Source organism: Mobula hypostoma, chromosome 7 (assembly GCF_963921235.1).
Source record: "Mobula hypostoma chromosome 7, sMobHyp1.1, whole genome shotgun sequence".
NCBI classification, from domain to species: Eukaryota; Metazoa; Chordata; class Chondrichthyes; order Myliobatiformes; family Myliobatidae; genus Mobula; species Mobula hypostoma.
Genome location: NC_086103.1, coordinates 167,211,788 through 167,226,477, shown reverse-complemented (window position 1 = coordinate 167,226,477; position 14,690 = coordinate 167,211,788). Strand labels below are relative to the sequence as shown.

The 14,690-nt window shown below is 42.4% G+C and overlaps 1 long non-coding RNA gene across 1 annotated transcript in view; it reads right to left on the bottom strand.

Annotated features, from left to right (window-relative positions):
* Window positions 1–14,446, bottom strand: part of LOC134349077 (uncharacterized) — a 52,444-nt gene extending 37,998 nt beyond the window's left edge. The window contains exon 1 of the long non-coding RNA XR_010018580.1: window positions 14,376–14,446. This is a non-coding gene — a long non-coding RNA (uncharacterized LOC134349077). The remainder of the gene's footprint in view (window positions 1–14,375) is intronic.
* Between the last annotated feature and the right edge of the window lie 244 nt (window positions 14,447–14,690).

The following is a 14,690-nucleotide window of genomic DNA, read 5'->3' as shown; positions in this document are numbered from 1 at the left end:
CCCACAACATCACTGGCCTTACAGATGAGTTTGTTGATTCTGTTGGTGTCTGCTACCCTCAGCCTGCTGCCCCAGCACACAACAGCAAACATGATAGCACTGGCCACCACAGACTCGTAGAACATCCACAGCATCGTCCGGCAGATGTTAAAGGACCTCAGTCTCCTCAGGAAATAGAGACGGCTCTGACCCTTCTTGTAGACAGCCTCAGTGTTCTTTGACCAGTCCAGTTTATTGTCAATTCGTATCCCCAGGTATTTGTAATCCTCCACCATGTCCACACTGACCCCCTGGATGGAAACAGGGGTCACCGGTGCCTTAGCTCTCCTCAGGGCTACCACCAGCTCCTTAGTCTTTTTCACATCAAGCTGCAGATAATTCTGCTCACACCATGTGACAAAGTTTCCTACTGTAGCCCTGTACTCAGCCTCATCTCCCTTGCTGATGCATCCAACTATGGCAGAGTCATCCGAAAACTTCTGAAGATGACAAGACTCTGTGCAGTAGTTGAAGTCTGAGGTTTATATACAGGTACCAACCTAATAAAAAAAATCACAATCGGAATGATTTCTGACATATATTATAAAATCTGTTGTTTTGCACCAGCAGTTCAGTGCACAGGAAAAATACTATAAAAGCAATAAACAAACAGATAAATACATAGTGCAAGAGAGGAATAGTGAAGAAGTGTTCATGGGCATGTGGACTTTCAGAAATCTGATGGCGGAGGGAAAAGAGCTGTTTCTGAAACATTGGGTGTGGGTCTTCAGGGCATGTTCCAGATACCCAGGGCCCACAATGATGGATGCCAACTTCAAGTTGTCAGGTAATTACCATTTTATATGCCAGCAGGCATGGCTACTGATCAGTTGTCTGAGATATAATCACCAGTGTTCATCAATACAGCCTCTATCACAATAGGAACCATGCTTTGAAATGTATATGCACCCCTAGATCAATCCAGGGTATATATCAGAGGCACAGCATTCACAGAGATCTCAGTATTGTTAAGGACTCCTCCGATCTGTACCACAATTTCTTTGACCTCCTACCATCGGGCAGAAGGTACCACAGTATAAGAACAAGATTACTAGGCTGGGTAACAGCTTCTTCCTCCAGGCTGTGAGACTTCTGAACACCCTGCTACCACCTGGTACACCTTATCTGTGACAGTGCCAGTATGCTGTATATGGTTGTTTATTCAATTATATGTGGATCATACACTTTACGTCAACTTGTGCATTGCAATAATAATAGGGTTGTTGTGATGGGAGATTTTAACTTTCCTAATATTGATTTGCATCTTCTTAGCAAAAGGGGTTTAGATGGGGTGGAGTTTGTTAGGTGTGTTCAAGAAGGTTTCCTGACACAATATGTCGATAAGTCAACTAGAGGAGAGGCTGTACTTGATCTGGTATTGGGAAATGAACCTGGTCAGCTATCAGATCTCTCAGTGGGAAAGTATTTTGGAGGTAGTGACCACAACTCTATCTCCTTCACCATAGCGCTGGAGAGGGATAGGAGCAGACAATTTGGGAAAACATTTAATTGGGGTGGGGGGAATATGGTGCTATTAGGCAGGAGCTTGGGAGTAGATGTTCTCAGGGAAATGCACAGCAGAAATGTGGCAAATGTTCAGGGAACATTTGCATGGAGTTCCATTGAGGCAGAGAAAGGATGGTAGAATTAAAGAACCATGGTGTACAAGGTACAGTATGTAGAAAATCTAGTTAAGAAGAAAATACAAGTCTACGAAAGATTCAAGAAGCTAGGTACTGTTAGAGCTCTAGAAAACTGCAAGGTTGCTAGGAAGGAGCTTAAGAATGGGTTTAGGAGAGCCAGGAGAGGCCATGAGAAGGCGTTGGTGAGCAGGATTAAGGAAAACCCCAAGGCATTCTACAAGTATGTGAAGAGCAAGAGGATGAGCCATGTGAGAATAGGACCAATCAGGTGCAAAAGCGGAAACGTGTGCATGGAGTCAGAGAAGGTAGCGGAAGTGCTTAATGAACACTTTGCTTCAGTATTCACCAGGGAAAAAGACCTCGGCAATTGTGGGGATGACTTACAGCAGACTGAAACGTTTGAGCATATAGGCATGAAGAAAAAGGATATGCTGGAGCTTTTGAAAAGCATTAAATTAGATAAGTCACTGGAACCAGATGAGATATACTCCAATCTCCTGTTGGAAGCGAGAGAGGAGATTACTGAACCTCTTGTAATGATCTTCGCATCATCAATAGGGACAGGAGAAGTACTGGAGGACTGGAGGGTTGCAAATGTTGTTCCCTTGTTCAAGAAAGGGAGTAGAGATATCCCAGGAAATTATAGACCAGTGAGTCTGATGTTAGTGGTGGGTAAGTTGTTGAAGATCCTGGGGTGCAGGATTTATGAGCATTTGGAGAGGCATAATCTGTTTAGGGATATTCAGCACGGCTTTGTCAAGGGCAAGTTATGCCTTATGAGTCTGATTGAATTTTTTGATGATGTAACAAAACACATTGATGAAGGTAGAGCAGTGGATGTAGTATATATGGATTTCAGTAGGGCATTTGATAAGGTTCCCCATGCAAGGCTCCTTCAGAAAGTAAGGAGGCATAGGATCCAAGAAGACCTTGCTTTGTGGATCCAGAATTAGCTTGCCTGCGGAAGGCAAAGGGTGGCTGTAGATGGTTCGTATTCTGCATGGAGGTCGGTGACCAGTACTGTTCTGCAGGGATCTGTTCTGGGACCCCTCCTCTTTGTGATTTTTATAAATGGCCTGGATGAAGAAGTAGAAGGGTGGGTTTGTAAGTTTGCTGATGACACAAAGGTTGGGGGTGTTGTGGATAGTCCTGAGGGTTATCAGTGTACAGCGGGACATTGGTAGGATGCAGAACTGGGCTGAGAAGTGGCAGATTGGCTTCAACCCAGATAAGTATGAAGTGATTCATTTTGGTAGGTCCAATTTGAAGACAGAATATAATATAAATGCTAAGACTCTTGGCAGTGTGGAGGATCTGAGAGATCTTGTGGTCCCTGTCGATAGGACACTCAAAGCTGCTGCTTCTGTATACAAGAAGGTGTATGGTGTGTTGACATTCATCAACTGTGGGTTTGAGTTCAAGAGCCGTGAGGTAATGTTACAGCTATATAAGACCTTGGTTAGACCCCACTTCGAGTACTGTGTTCAGTTCTGGTCACCTCACTACAGGAAGGATGTAGATACTGTAGAGAGAGTGCAGAGAAGATTTACAAGAATGTTGCCTGGTTTGGAGGGTGCACCTTATGAGAATAGGTTGAGTGTACTTGGCTTTTTCTCCTTGGAGCGACGGAGGATGAGAGGTGAATAAGATCATGAGGGGCGTTGATCGTGTGCATAGTCAGAGGTTCTTTCCCAGGGCTAAATTGGCTAACACGAGGGGGCATATTTTTAAGCTGCTTAGAAATAGGTACCGAGGGGATGTCAAGGTTAAGTTTTTCACACAGAGAGTGGTGGGTATGTGGAATGCACTGCTGGTGGCGGTGGTGGAAGCGGATACAATAGAGTCTTTTAAGAGCCATAGGTGCATAGAGCTTAGAAAAATAAAGGGCTATGTAGTAGGGTATTTCTAGGTAGTCTCTAGAGTAGATTACACAGTCGACGCAACATTGTGGGCCAAAGGTCCTGTAATATGCTGTAGATTTCTATGATTCTATGTTCTATGTTGTACATCTACAGGGTTTTTTATTATCTATTAATATTGTGTTAATATTATTTTATGTGCTGTATATGACATATGTACTATGATTTGCACCTTTGTTCAAGGAATGTTGTTTCATTTAGCTGTATACATGTGTATGTTGAACTACAATAATCTTGAACTTGAGCTTGATTTCATTGGATATCTGACTTAAGATGCCCTGAAAAGCATTGCACAGATTCTTTGCTTTCAGTATTATGTTTGTGATTGTCAGTTATTTCTTTTTCCTCTCAGATCTAATTCACATTCTCAGATAACTTGGAGTTTGAGACCTGACCTTTTGAAAACAAATGAGATTTTATGATTTATAGCTGCATCTTCCTGCGGGAAATATATTGTCTGAGTGAAGTAATAAATGAAAACTTGGACAACTAGCAAACTGTTTAATTGGTTGCCTGTGTCAGAGAGCTATTTTGAGATGAGCAGATTTCAGATGTTACATGGATGTTGTGAAGTTTGTCACAATTACTTATGATTATTGGTTATAATCCAGTAGGAAATAAAAATTAAGAACAACAGGACTAGCAACTCATTTTAAAGAATGAGATTTAGATTTATTATCATTGACATATGCCATGAAGTTTGTTTTGCAGAAGCAGTCCAGTGAAGACATAAAAAATTACTCTCAATTACAAAAATAATACAGTGTGTCTGTGTGGAGGCAACAGAGTCTTTGCTTCATCCTTCTTCTCCTCCCTATCTCCTCCCCCTCAGTTCTATGCTTCCTTTTGTTTGTGAAGACACGCTTAATCTTACAACCACAGGACTTGAGGGCCTGAGGTAAGGTATGTAGCAAGCTAGGACTTTATTCCTTGCAGTGTAGGAGAGTGAGAGGTGATTTTCTAAAGGAGCTCGTCCCAACCTGGGGTGCACAGGTCCATGGCATAAAAAAAAGGTTGGGAACCTCTGCTCTAGAGTTTTATACAATCATGAGGGGCAAGGATACACTGAACGTACACAATCTTTTTTTCCCAGGGTGGGGAGAGTCCATGTGTTTGTTTAAGATAAGAGGGGAGAGATTTAATAGGATCCTGATGGGGAAAAGAAAAATACCCAGTAGGTGGGTATGGAAGGAGCTGCCAGAGGAAGTAACACACAGAAGACATCTATGAAGTCAATGAGTTGTGCACTTAGCTTTTACTCTGATAGGGCCTCTGTTATGAACAATTCTCACCCACAGAGGTATCAGGTGAGTGGTGGTAAGACCTTTACCTGCCTTCTCCTACAATCATAGGGGCTATTGACATTTGAGTCTGATGCAGTTCTTTCATCATAAATGTATTACATTAGGATTAAACTATAAAATCTGCAAGCCAAGATTCATCTGTGGACAAAACGTCAGATCTTGCCAATTTTAGTACCAACCCCTGGTGTCTGTCTCTTGCCACTCCACTAGATTATTGATTCAACTTTGGTTCCACAAACCACCTTTCATTAACAATATCTTTTACGAAGTGCTTATCAAATGCTTTGCAGAAGACCATATAGGCAGCATCTCCCAATCTTCCCCTATCTGCAGGTTTATTTACCCCCTCATAAAATTCCGTTGAGCTCACTAAATTGAATTTTCCTTTCACAAAGCCCCATTCGGCCTCTTTAGGAATGTCCCAGGACTTACAAGCAATCAAAGATCTTGTCCCTCTCCAGTCATGTTCTCACAGCTGTGATTTGTGTCAGTATGGCTGAGACCATCCTTGCACCCTGACTGGGCTCTGCCTGACACATGGTTAACATAAGCCGAAAAAGCACAACTACCTATTTGTTGTATAGTCTAAACAAGTCAGCGGCTTTTTTTTAAACACTCTCACGAACTGTAAGCGCTATGAATAATAATGAATTTCCATATCTACATTTAATTTGGCTAGGCATGTACCTCAAGGATCATCCATAATAAGAATCATAAGACATGAAGCTGGACAGATCTTTCCAAATTATAACTAGCTTGCTTTTCAATTATAGCTAAAGTGAAGCTTTTTCTCAAATAGAAAATAATATATCTGGATGTGATTTTGGAGATTGTGCCAATGTGAAACACGAGTCTTTTTAAATCTTTTTCAGAAAGAAAAATCCAGAATAATGCAAATAATAGTAAGCTGATCTCTGGTATTGGTGTTGGCTTAATGTACCAAGATTCAATGAATAGCTTATCTTGCATACTGCTCATACAGATCAAATTATTACAAAGTGCACTGTGTGGCAGAACAAGGCAAAACAATAGCAATGCTGAACAAAGTGTAAAAGCTGCCGAAAAAATGCAGTACAGGTAAAGAATAAAGTGCAACATCAAAATGAAGTAGATTATGAGGCCAGGGCCCATGAGTCCATCCTATCGTAGAAGAGGTCCATTCAAGAGTCTGATAACAGGGGGATAGAAGCTGTCCTTGATCCTGGTAGTGTGTGCTTTCAGGTCTTTGTATCTTTTGCCCGATGAGAGAGAGGAGGGAGAATGTTTGGGCTGGGTGGTGCCTTTGATTCAGCGAGAAGTATAGACAGAGTCCATAGAGGGGTGGCTGGTTCCTGTGAAGTGCTGGGCTGTGTCTACAGCTCTCTGCAGTTTATTGTAGCACATGCAGAACAGTTACCATACCAAGCCATTATGGAATCCAGACACAATGCTTTCTATGGTGCATTAATAATATTTGTTGACGGTCCATAGGGACGTGCCAAATTTCTTTAGCCTCCTGTGTGTTTACTATCTACCAATGGAACTAGGTTAGGCAACTAGAGGTATTGGTGGGGCATCAACATGGCTGGACCAGAATTTCTGCATTTCATTCTCTCCCGAGCACATATCTGATTGCCCACTCTGTATATATCTATAAATGTCAAGTGTTGATAAATTCACTCTTTGTTCTTCAGTCAGGACCAATCTACCTGAGATGGCCAAAATCAAAACTCTGACAGAGGAACTCAGCAGGATGAGCAGCATCTCAGCATCTGCAGAAGATTCCAGTATCACTAAAATTATTCCAAGATTGATCGGGTGGGAGAGTCTAGAATCAGAGGACAGCCTCAGAATGGAGATGAAGAGGAATTTCTTTATCAAGGAAGTGGTGAATCTGTGCAATTCGTGGCTTCAGGTGGCTGTGGAGGCCAACCATTTATGTATATTTAAGGTAGAGATTGATAGATTCTAGACTGGTCAGGGCATGAAGGGATATGGAAGAAGGCAAGAGATTGGGGCTAAGAGGAAATATGGATCAGCCATGATGAAATGGTGGATCAGACTCGATGGGTCAAATAGCCTAGTTTTGTTCCTACATCTTATGGTCTTAATTGGAGTCTCCTGTGTCTATCCAAGAGGGCATTGGGTTTCAATAAAAAGATCACTAACTTATCTCCAACCCTTTGCATGTGAACTGAGCTGAACTGATTCTCATGAACAAGAAACTTACTTTTAGATTGTGTCTTCCGGGCATTCTAAAGTAATTTTTCAAAAGTCTTCAGTGTACTACATTGTTATACAGTAGCCATGGTTTTTTTCTCGTATTGTTTCAAGTACTATCACTCAGACTAGAAAAGGCCAATCAATCTCAAGCTGAAAAGAAATATCTAGTTCAATAACGTATCTAGGTCATATCATACAGTACACTCATGTTCATAAACTGGAAACAGTATTGTAGATTTAGGACTAGAAACATCGCCACTCCTAAGAAAAGATGTGAAAGAAGTTTGTAGCAAAGGCCGGTGCATGTAAGAGATAATGCGAGAAAATTAGGGAAGTTTTAAAAATTCATGGACCACAACCTTCATTATTAGTACAGCAATGCACACAAATGCTGAAGGAACTCAGCAGGCCAGGCAGCATCTATGGAAAGAAGTACAGTCGATGTTTCAGGCCAAGACTCGTCGGCAGGACATTAGTACAAAATTATTAGTACATTCACATTTGCCTGAATCAGTGTTGCTCATGGAACTTCTGGATGAGAACACATTTAGACGGAGACGTAACGTAAAGATTTTTACTCCTTATGTATGTGAAGGATATGAGAAATAAAGTCAATTCAATTCAATTCAGTCCAAGAAGGAAGTGACAAATATAGTAAGGGTCTGATTGTTGTGTTCATGTTCTGGGAGATGGGAGATCAAAGCTCAGGCAATCACTAGATCATAGTTGGCTCAATGTGCTGTAGCACCAGGCGAAGTGAGATGAACCCCAAGCTACAGTCCTCAAACAGCAAGTATTGAATAGATTCCTGCTGGACTAAAAAGAGAGAAGGAAAAGGGAGAAGCAATAAATTAGGAAGTGAAATAGAAAAAAAGAGAGTCAGGATGCAAAAAAGAATGAAAACTCTAACGAGAGATGGGGAGTGCAAAGAAAACCGAAGGAGTGGTACATGCTTTCAAGTTAGAGTTATAGAGTCATGGAGCACTACAGCACAGAAACAGGCCTTCATCAGTCCATTTCAATCTGGTCTTTTGACTAGTCTCAACTACTATACCTGCACCCAGACCATAGCCCAATTTGTTATGATTGATCTCACATTTACCACTTTTGCTGGCAGGAATTGTAACTTTGTTTCACACTCACACCACCCTCTGAGTGAAGAAGATCCCCCTCAGATACCCCTTCAATGTTTCACCTCTCATCTTTATTTCTAGTCTCACCCAACCTGAGAAAGGAAAAAAAACACCTGCAAACATTCACAAACAAGAGAAAATCTGCAGATGCTGGAAATCCAAGCAACACACACAAAACGCTGGAGGAATTCAGCAGGCCAGGCAGCATCTATGGAAAAGAATAAACGGCGGACGTTTCGGGCTGAGACCCTTCATCTGGACTGGTGAAAAAAGGATGAGAAGTCAGAATAAGAAGGTGGGGGGAGAGGAGGAAGACATACAAGATAGTAGGTGATAGGTTAAACCAGGAGAGAGGGAGGGGTAACTAAAGAGTTGGGAAGATGATTGGTGAAAGAGATGAAAGGCTGGAGAAGGGAGAATCTGATAGGAGGGGACGGAAGGCCATGGAAGAAGGGGAAGGAGGAGGAGCACCATAGGGAGGTGCTGGGCAGGTAGGGAGATAAGGTGAGAGAAGGAAATGGGGATGGGAAATGGTAAAGTGGGGGTGGGAGCATTACCAGAAGTTTGAGAAATCAATGTTCACGCCATCAAGTTGGAGGCTACCCAGACAGAATATAAGATATTTCTCCTCCAAAATGAATGTGGCTTCTTCACAACAGTAGAAGAGGCCATGGATGGACATATCAGAATGGGAATGGGAAGTAGTATTAAAATGGGTGGCCACTGGGAGATCCCGCTTTTTCTGGTGCTAGGTGCTTGGCGAAGCAGTCTCCCAATTTACACCGGCTCTCACCAATGTACAGGAGGCCACATCAGGAGCACCAGATACAGTAGAAGACCCCAACAGAATCAGAAGTGAAGTGTCACCTCACCTGGAAGGACTGTTAGGGGCTCTGAAAGGTAGTGAGTGAGGAGATGTAGGGGCAGGTGTAGCACTTGCCCTACTTGTAAGGATAAGTGTGAGGGGGGATTTCAGTGGGGAGGACCACATGGACAAGGGATTTGCATAGGGAGGGGTCCCTGCAGAAAGCAGGAAATGGGAGGGAGGGAAAGATGTGTTTGGTGGTGGGATCTCGTTGGAGGTGGCGGAAGTTGTGGAGAATTATGTGCTGGACGTGGAGGCTGGTGGGGTGGTAGGTGAGGACTAGAGGAACCCTGTGCCTAGTAGGATGGAGGGAGGATGGGGTGAGAGCAGACCTCTGTGTATTAGAAGAGATGGTGTTGAGGGCAGCATTGATTGTGGAGGAAGGGAAGCCCGTTTCTTCAAAAAAGGAGATCTCCTTAATTCTGGAATAAAAAAGCCTCATCCTCAGGGCAGATGTGGCAGAGGTGGAGGAATTGAGAGAAGAGGATGGCATCTTTACAAGTAACAGGGTGGGAAGGGGTATAGCCCATGTAGCTGTGAGAATCAGGGGGTTTATAAAAGTTATCCATAGACAAGCTGTTTCCAGAGATTGAGACAGAGAGATCAAGAATGGGGAGAGAGGTGTCAGAAATGGACAGTGTAAATTTGAGGGCAGGGTGGAAGCTGAAGGCTAAGTTGATGAAGTCGACGAACTCCACATGGGTGCAGGACGCAGAATCAATGCAGTTGTCAATGTAGCGTAGGAAAAATTGGGGGAGTGACACCAGTGTAGGCTTGGAACTTAAACTGTTCCACCTAACCAACAAAAAGGCAGGCATAGCTAGTGCCCATGGCTACAGCTTTTGTTTGAAGGAAGTGGGAGAAGCTGAAGGAGAAGTTATTGAGAGAGGACCAGTTCCGCCAGATGGTGGAGAGTGGACTTGGAGGGGAACTGGTTGGGTCTGGTGACCAGAAAGAAACAGAGAGCTTTAAGGCCTTCCTGATAGAGGATGGAGGTGCATCGGGACTGGACATCCATAGTGAAAATAAGATGATCGGGGCCTCATTCACCTTACCTATGGCACTCATAATTTTGTATATCTGTATAAAACCCTCCCTCATTCTCTGTGCTCCAGTGAATAAAGTCCTAACCTGTTCAACCTTTCCCTACAACTCAGGTCCTCAAATCCTGACAGCATCCTTGTAAATTTTGTTTGCACAATTTCAATCTTATTGATATGTTTCCTGTAGGTAGGTGACCAAAACTTTGCACAATATTCTAAATTTGGCTTCACCGCTATCTTTTACAACTTCAACATCCCCATTTTTACAAAAAGGAAATGGGAAGAGATCCAGCAGTGATAAGAAGGGGATATTCTTAACTTAGAGAGTGGTACGTACCTGGAATGTACCACCCTGGAGAATGGTTGAAGCTGTATTACTGACAGCATTTAAGTTTTCTCTAGGTGAGCAGTTGAATGCATACAGGCTTTTTGTCAGTTAGTATGTGGACTGTATTTTCTCAATGTCACCTGGTGGGTATGCATTGTCCTTGGATTGTTTACCTTTTATGTCGAATTATTCGTCTTTTCACCAGCCCTGTTTATTCGCTTTGTTTTGCAGGTGTCTCATATGGGATTATGAGGAATAATAGAAGAGCCGATTATTATTTAAATGGTGAAAGATCACAGCATGCTGCTCTGCAGAGGAACTTGGGAGTGCTTGTGCATGAATTGCAAAAAGTTGGCCTGCAGGTACAACAGGTTATTTAAGAAGGCAAAGGGATGTAACATCCTGACTTTTTGTGCGAGGAAGAACATTTTATTTTGTTGGATATCCGATAAGGCTCTTAGACATTTTGGTTGGCGTAAATTAATCATGGAATACGTTCCTCTGGACTTTTTGACATGTCTGGTACACTCAAAAACAAATAGTTTTCATAAAACATGGCAACCTTTTCTGCAGTATATAGATGTAAACCTGTCTGCTATACTAAAAAGGGTTTTTGTATTGGATGTTGTGATGATGTCTATATTTTGATGGAAGTGTTCTGATACCTGATATCTGTGAGGGGAAGAAATGTAAATGTAAGTGTATCTGGAAATTGAATGTTTTGTTATGCTGAGCAAAAAAAAGTAAAATAAAAAAAAGAGAAGGCAAACGGAATGTTGGCCTTCAGTGCTAGAAGGATTGAATTCAAGAGCAGGGAGGTCATGCTGCAACTATACAGGGTACTGTCGAGGCCGCACCTGGAGTACTGTGTGCAGTTCTGGTCTCCATACTTGAGGAAGGATATACTGGCTTTGGAGGCAGTGCAGAAGAGGTTCACCAGGTTGATTCCAGAGATGAAGGGGTTAACCTATGAGGAGAGATTGAGTCGCCTGGGACTATACTCTTTGGAATTCAGAAGAATGAGAGGGGATCTTATAGAAACATGCAAAATTTTGAAAGGGATAGATAAGATAGATGTAGGAAAGTTGTTTCCATTGGTAGGTGAGGCTAGATCTAGGGGACATTGCCTCAAGATTCAGGGGAGAAGATTTAGGATGGAGATGAGGAGAAACAGTTTTTCCCAGAGAGTGGAGAATCTGTGGAATTCTCTGCCCAGGGAAGCAGTTGAGGCTTCTTCACTAATTATATTTAAGATACAGTTAGATAGATTTTTACATAATAGGGGAATTAAGGGTTATGGGGAAAAGGCAGGTAAATGGAGCTGAGTTTGCGGACAAATCAGCCATGATCTTATTGAATGGTGGGGCAGGCTCGATGGGCCCGATGGCCTACTCTTGCTCCTATTTCTTATGTTCTTATGATTGTTAAACTCTTTGCTCTTCTCACTTTTATTGAATTTGGGATAATTTAATTAGCATGGTATTGTCAATGTCTGGACATCCTATGTACTCCAGGGTGTATTTCAGAGGGCTATGCCATCCCCCCAACTTTTGTTGGGCCATTGTGGTTCCTTTTTGGGTGAAACTCAGACCATGTTCTTCTGTGTATCATCTGTGATTTCAGATCATCAAGATTCTGCATAGTTTGCCTGAGTTCTTGTTAGCTTTTCTGGTTAATTTATATAATAAATCTTTGTGTTGATTGAGTTGCAAAGGTCTCTGTGTTTCCAGCACTTGAGTTCGCTACTGATCCTTACATGTGGACCAAATGTTGGTTCAGTACAGGTGGGTGTCCTCTGGTCTGCATGGACCAGGTGGACTGCAAGGCCTGTGTCGATGGTGTATGATTCTATGTTTTTAAAACAACAAGTCAATAATATTTTTTTCTTATTTAAAATTATGACTGGGGATTACATCCGTCTGACAGCATAATTTGCTTGAAATTATTGCTAAAGCTTTTATTAGCCTTGGAAGCTCAATAACAGATGGGTTAATGATCCAACCAGAATCTTGTCATTGATTTTAGAACATTCACTGCTTTGCAATTTAAATTTTAATTATCAATACAGTACAAATTTAGCAATTCACATTGTAAAATAACAAATTACAATTCAACTTCTAATTTTGTTGAATATGCATCGCTGTCTCCCTGGGCTCCTTAGAGATGAAGTAAAGATGAAAGCTGTTGTGCTAATGTGATTGATAACCGTGTACCCAGTGAAATATATTGAAGGGTAGTGTAAGCACTCAAGTAGTGTCTGGTGTTCTCCAAAGGAGTTGTCTATTGATGGGTCCTCAGATGGCTGCAGAGGCCATAAGATGATAAAACCATAAGGCAGTCGCAGAATTAGGCCATTCGACCCATTGAGTCTGCTCAGTCATTCCATCATAGCTGACTTATTATCTCTCTCAAACCCATTCTCCTGCCTTCTCCCTATAACCTGCGACACCCTTACTAATCAAGAACCTATCAACCTCCACTTTAAATATGCCCAATGGCTTGTCCTCCATTGCCGTCTGTGGTAAAGAATTGCACAGATTCACCACACTCTGTCTAAAGAACTTCCTCTTCATCTCTGTTCTAAAGGGACATCCCTCTATTCTGAGGCTATGCCCTCTGATCCTAGACTCTCCTACTATCAGAAACATCCTCTCTACGTCCACTCTATCTAGGCCTTTCAATATTCAATACACTTCAATAAGATGTACCCCTCATTCTTCTAAACTCCAGCAAGTACAGGCCCAAAGCCATCAAACACTCCTCACACATTATCCCTTTTATTCCTAGGATCAGTCTTGTGAACCTTCTCTGGAATCTCTCCAATGCTAGCACAACATTTCTTAGATAGGGGGCCCAAAACTGCATACTATATTTCCTGACGAAGGGTCTCAGCCTGAAACGTCGACTGCACCTCTTCCTACAGATGCTGCCTGGCCTGCTGCATTCACCAGCAACTTCGATGTGTGTTGCTTGAATTTCCAGCATCTGCAGAATTCCTGTTGTTTACACTATATTTCAAGTGTGGTATGACAACAGCCTTAAATTTTTAATCGATGGTGATTTTTTTTCACCATTTGTGTGAACCAGGATCTAGGATCAACATAACTGAGATGTTAGGGTGGATATCCTTAATCGAGAACCTTCGTGTGTGACTTTGTTTAATGTGGAGATGCTGATGCATGGCCAGCCATAAGACCATTGACGTAGGAGCAGTGTTAGGCCATTCAGCCCATCAAGTGTGCCCGACATTCTATCGTGGCTGATCCTGGATCCCACTCAACCCCGTACAGCTAACTTCTCGCCATATCCTTTAATGCCCTGACTGATCAGGAAACGATCAATTTTCGCCTTAAATATACCCATGGACTTGGCCTCCACAGCAGTCTGTGGCAGAACATTCCACAGATTCACTACTCCCTGGCTAAAAAAAAACAACTCCTATTTACCTCTGTTCTAAAAAGTTGACCCTCAATTTTGAGGCTGTGTCCTCTAGTTCTGGATACCTCAACCATAGGAAACATCCTTTCCACATCCATCCTGTCTGGTACTTGCAACATTCAGTATGTGATGCTCAGGGCAATCGGCTCATGTTTATCGAGGGGAAACCCCGTCCACCTGCCAAACCGTGTCTCATGTTTGCATAGTTGCTGTGTAATGCCATCTGGTACAAACTCACACATCAAATATCAGACAGCACACAATGTACGGTTTACAGATTACACTTTATAAATCTTACTGGAACTATGTAATTAGTAGAGATACAATATGAAAGGGAAAGTAAAAGGCGCCGAACTTAGAGTTCTACCACTTTGTGCACAACCATTGGAGCTCAATTAACGGGGCCCTCTTTCCACCACGCGATCCCCTCCGACCCCCTCGACTCGCCGCTCCGGACCTACCACAGTGGTCGACCAGGGCGCATCCAGCACATCCTTCCTCTTCTATTCTCCTCCCAAAAAGCCCACCAAAGCACACGGTTCCCAAACATATGAGACAGAATATCACCCACAAAAAGAATAACATGGACACTGATTGGTTCATTCTCTCTCTTATCAATAAATATAACCCAAACAAGCAGGGAGAGAGAGAACTCCTTACAGAAAAGCCATTTTTATTATAACATAACAAAGAAGCTATTTTATTAGCCTTAGCAGTAACATAAAAGAAGAAACCCCTTACAAGTAGGTTTCAATGAGATCCCCACGCACTCTACT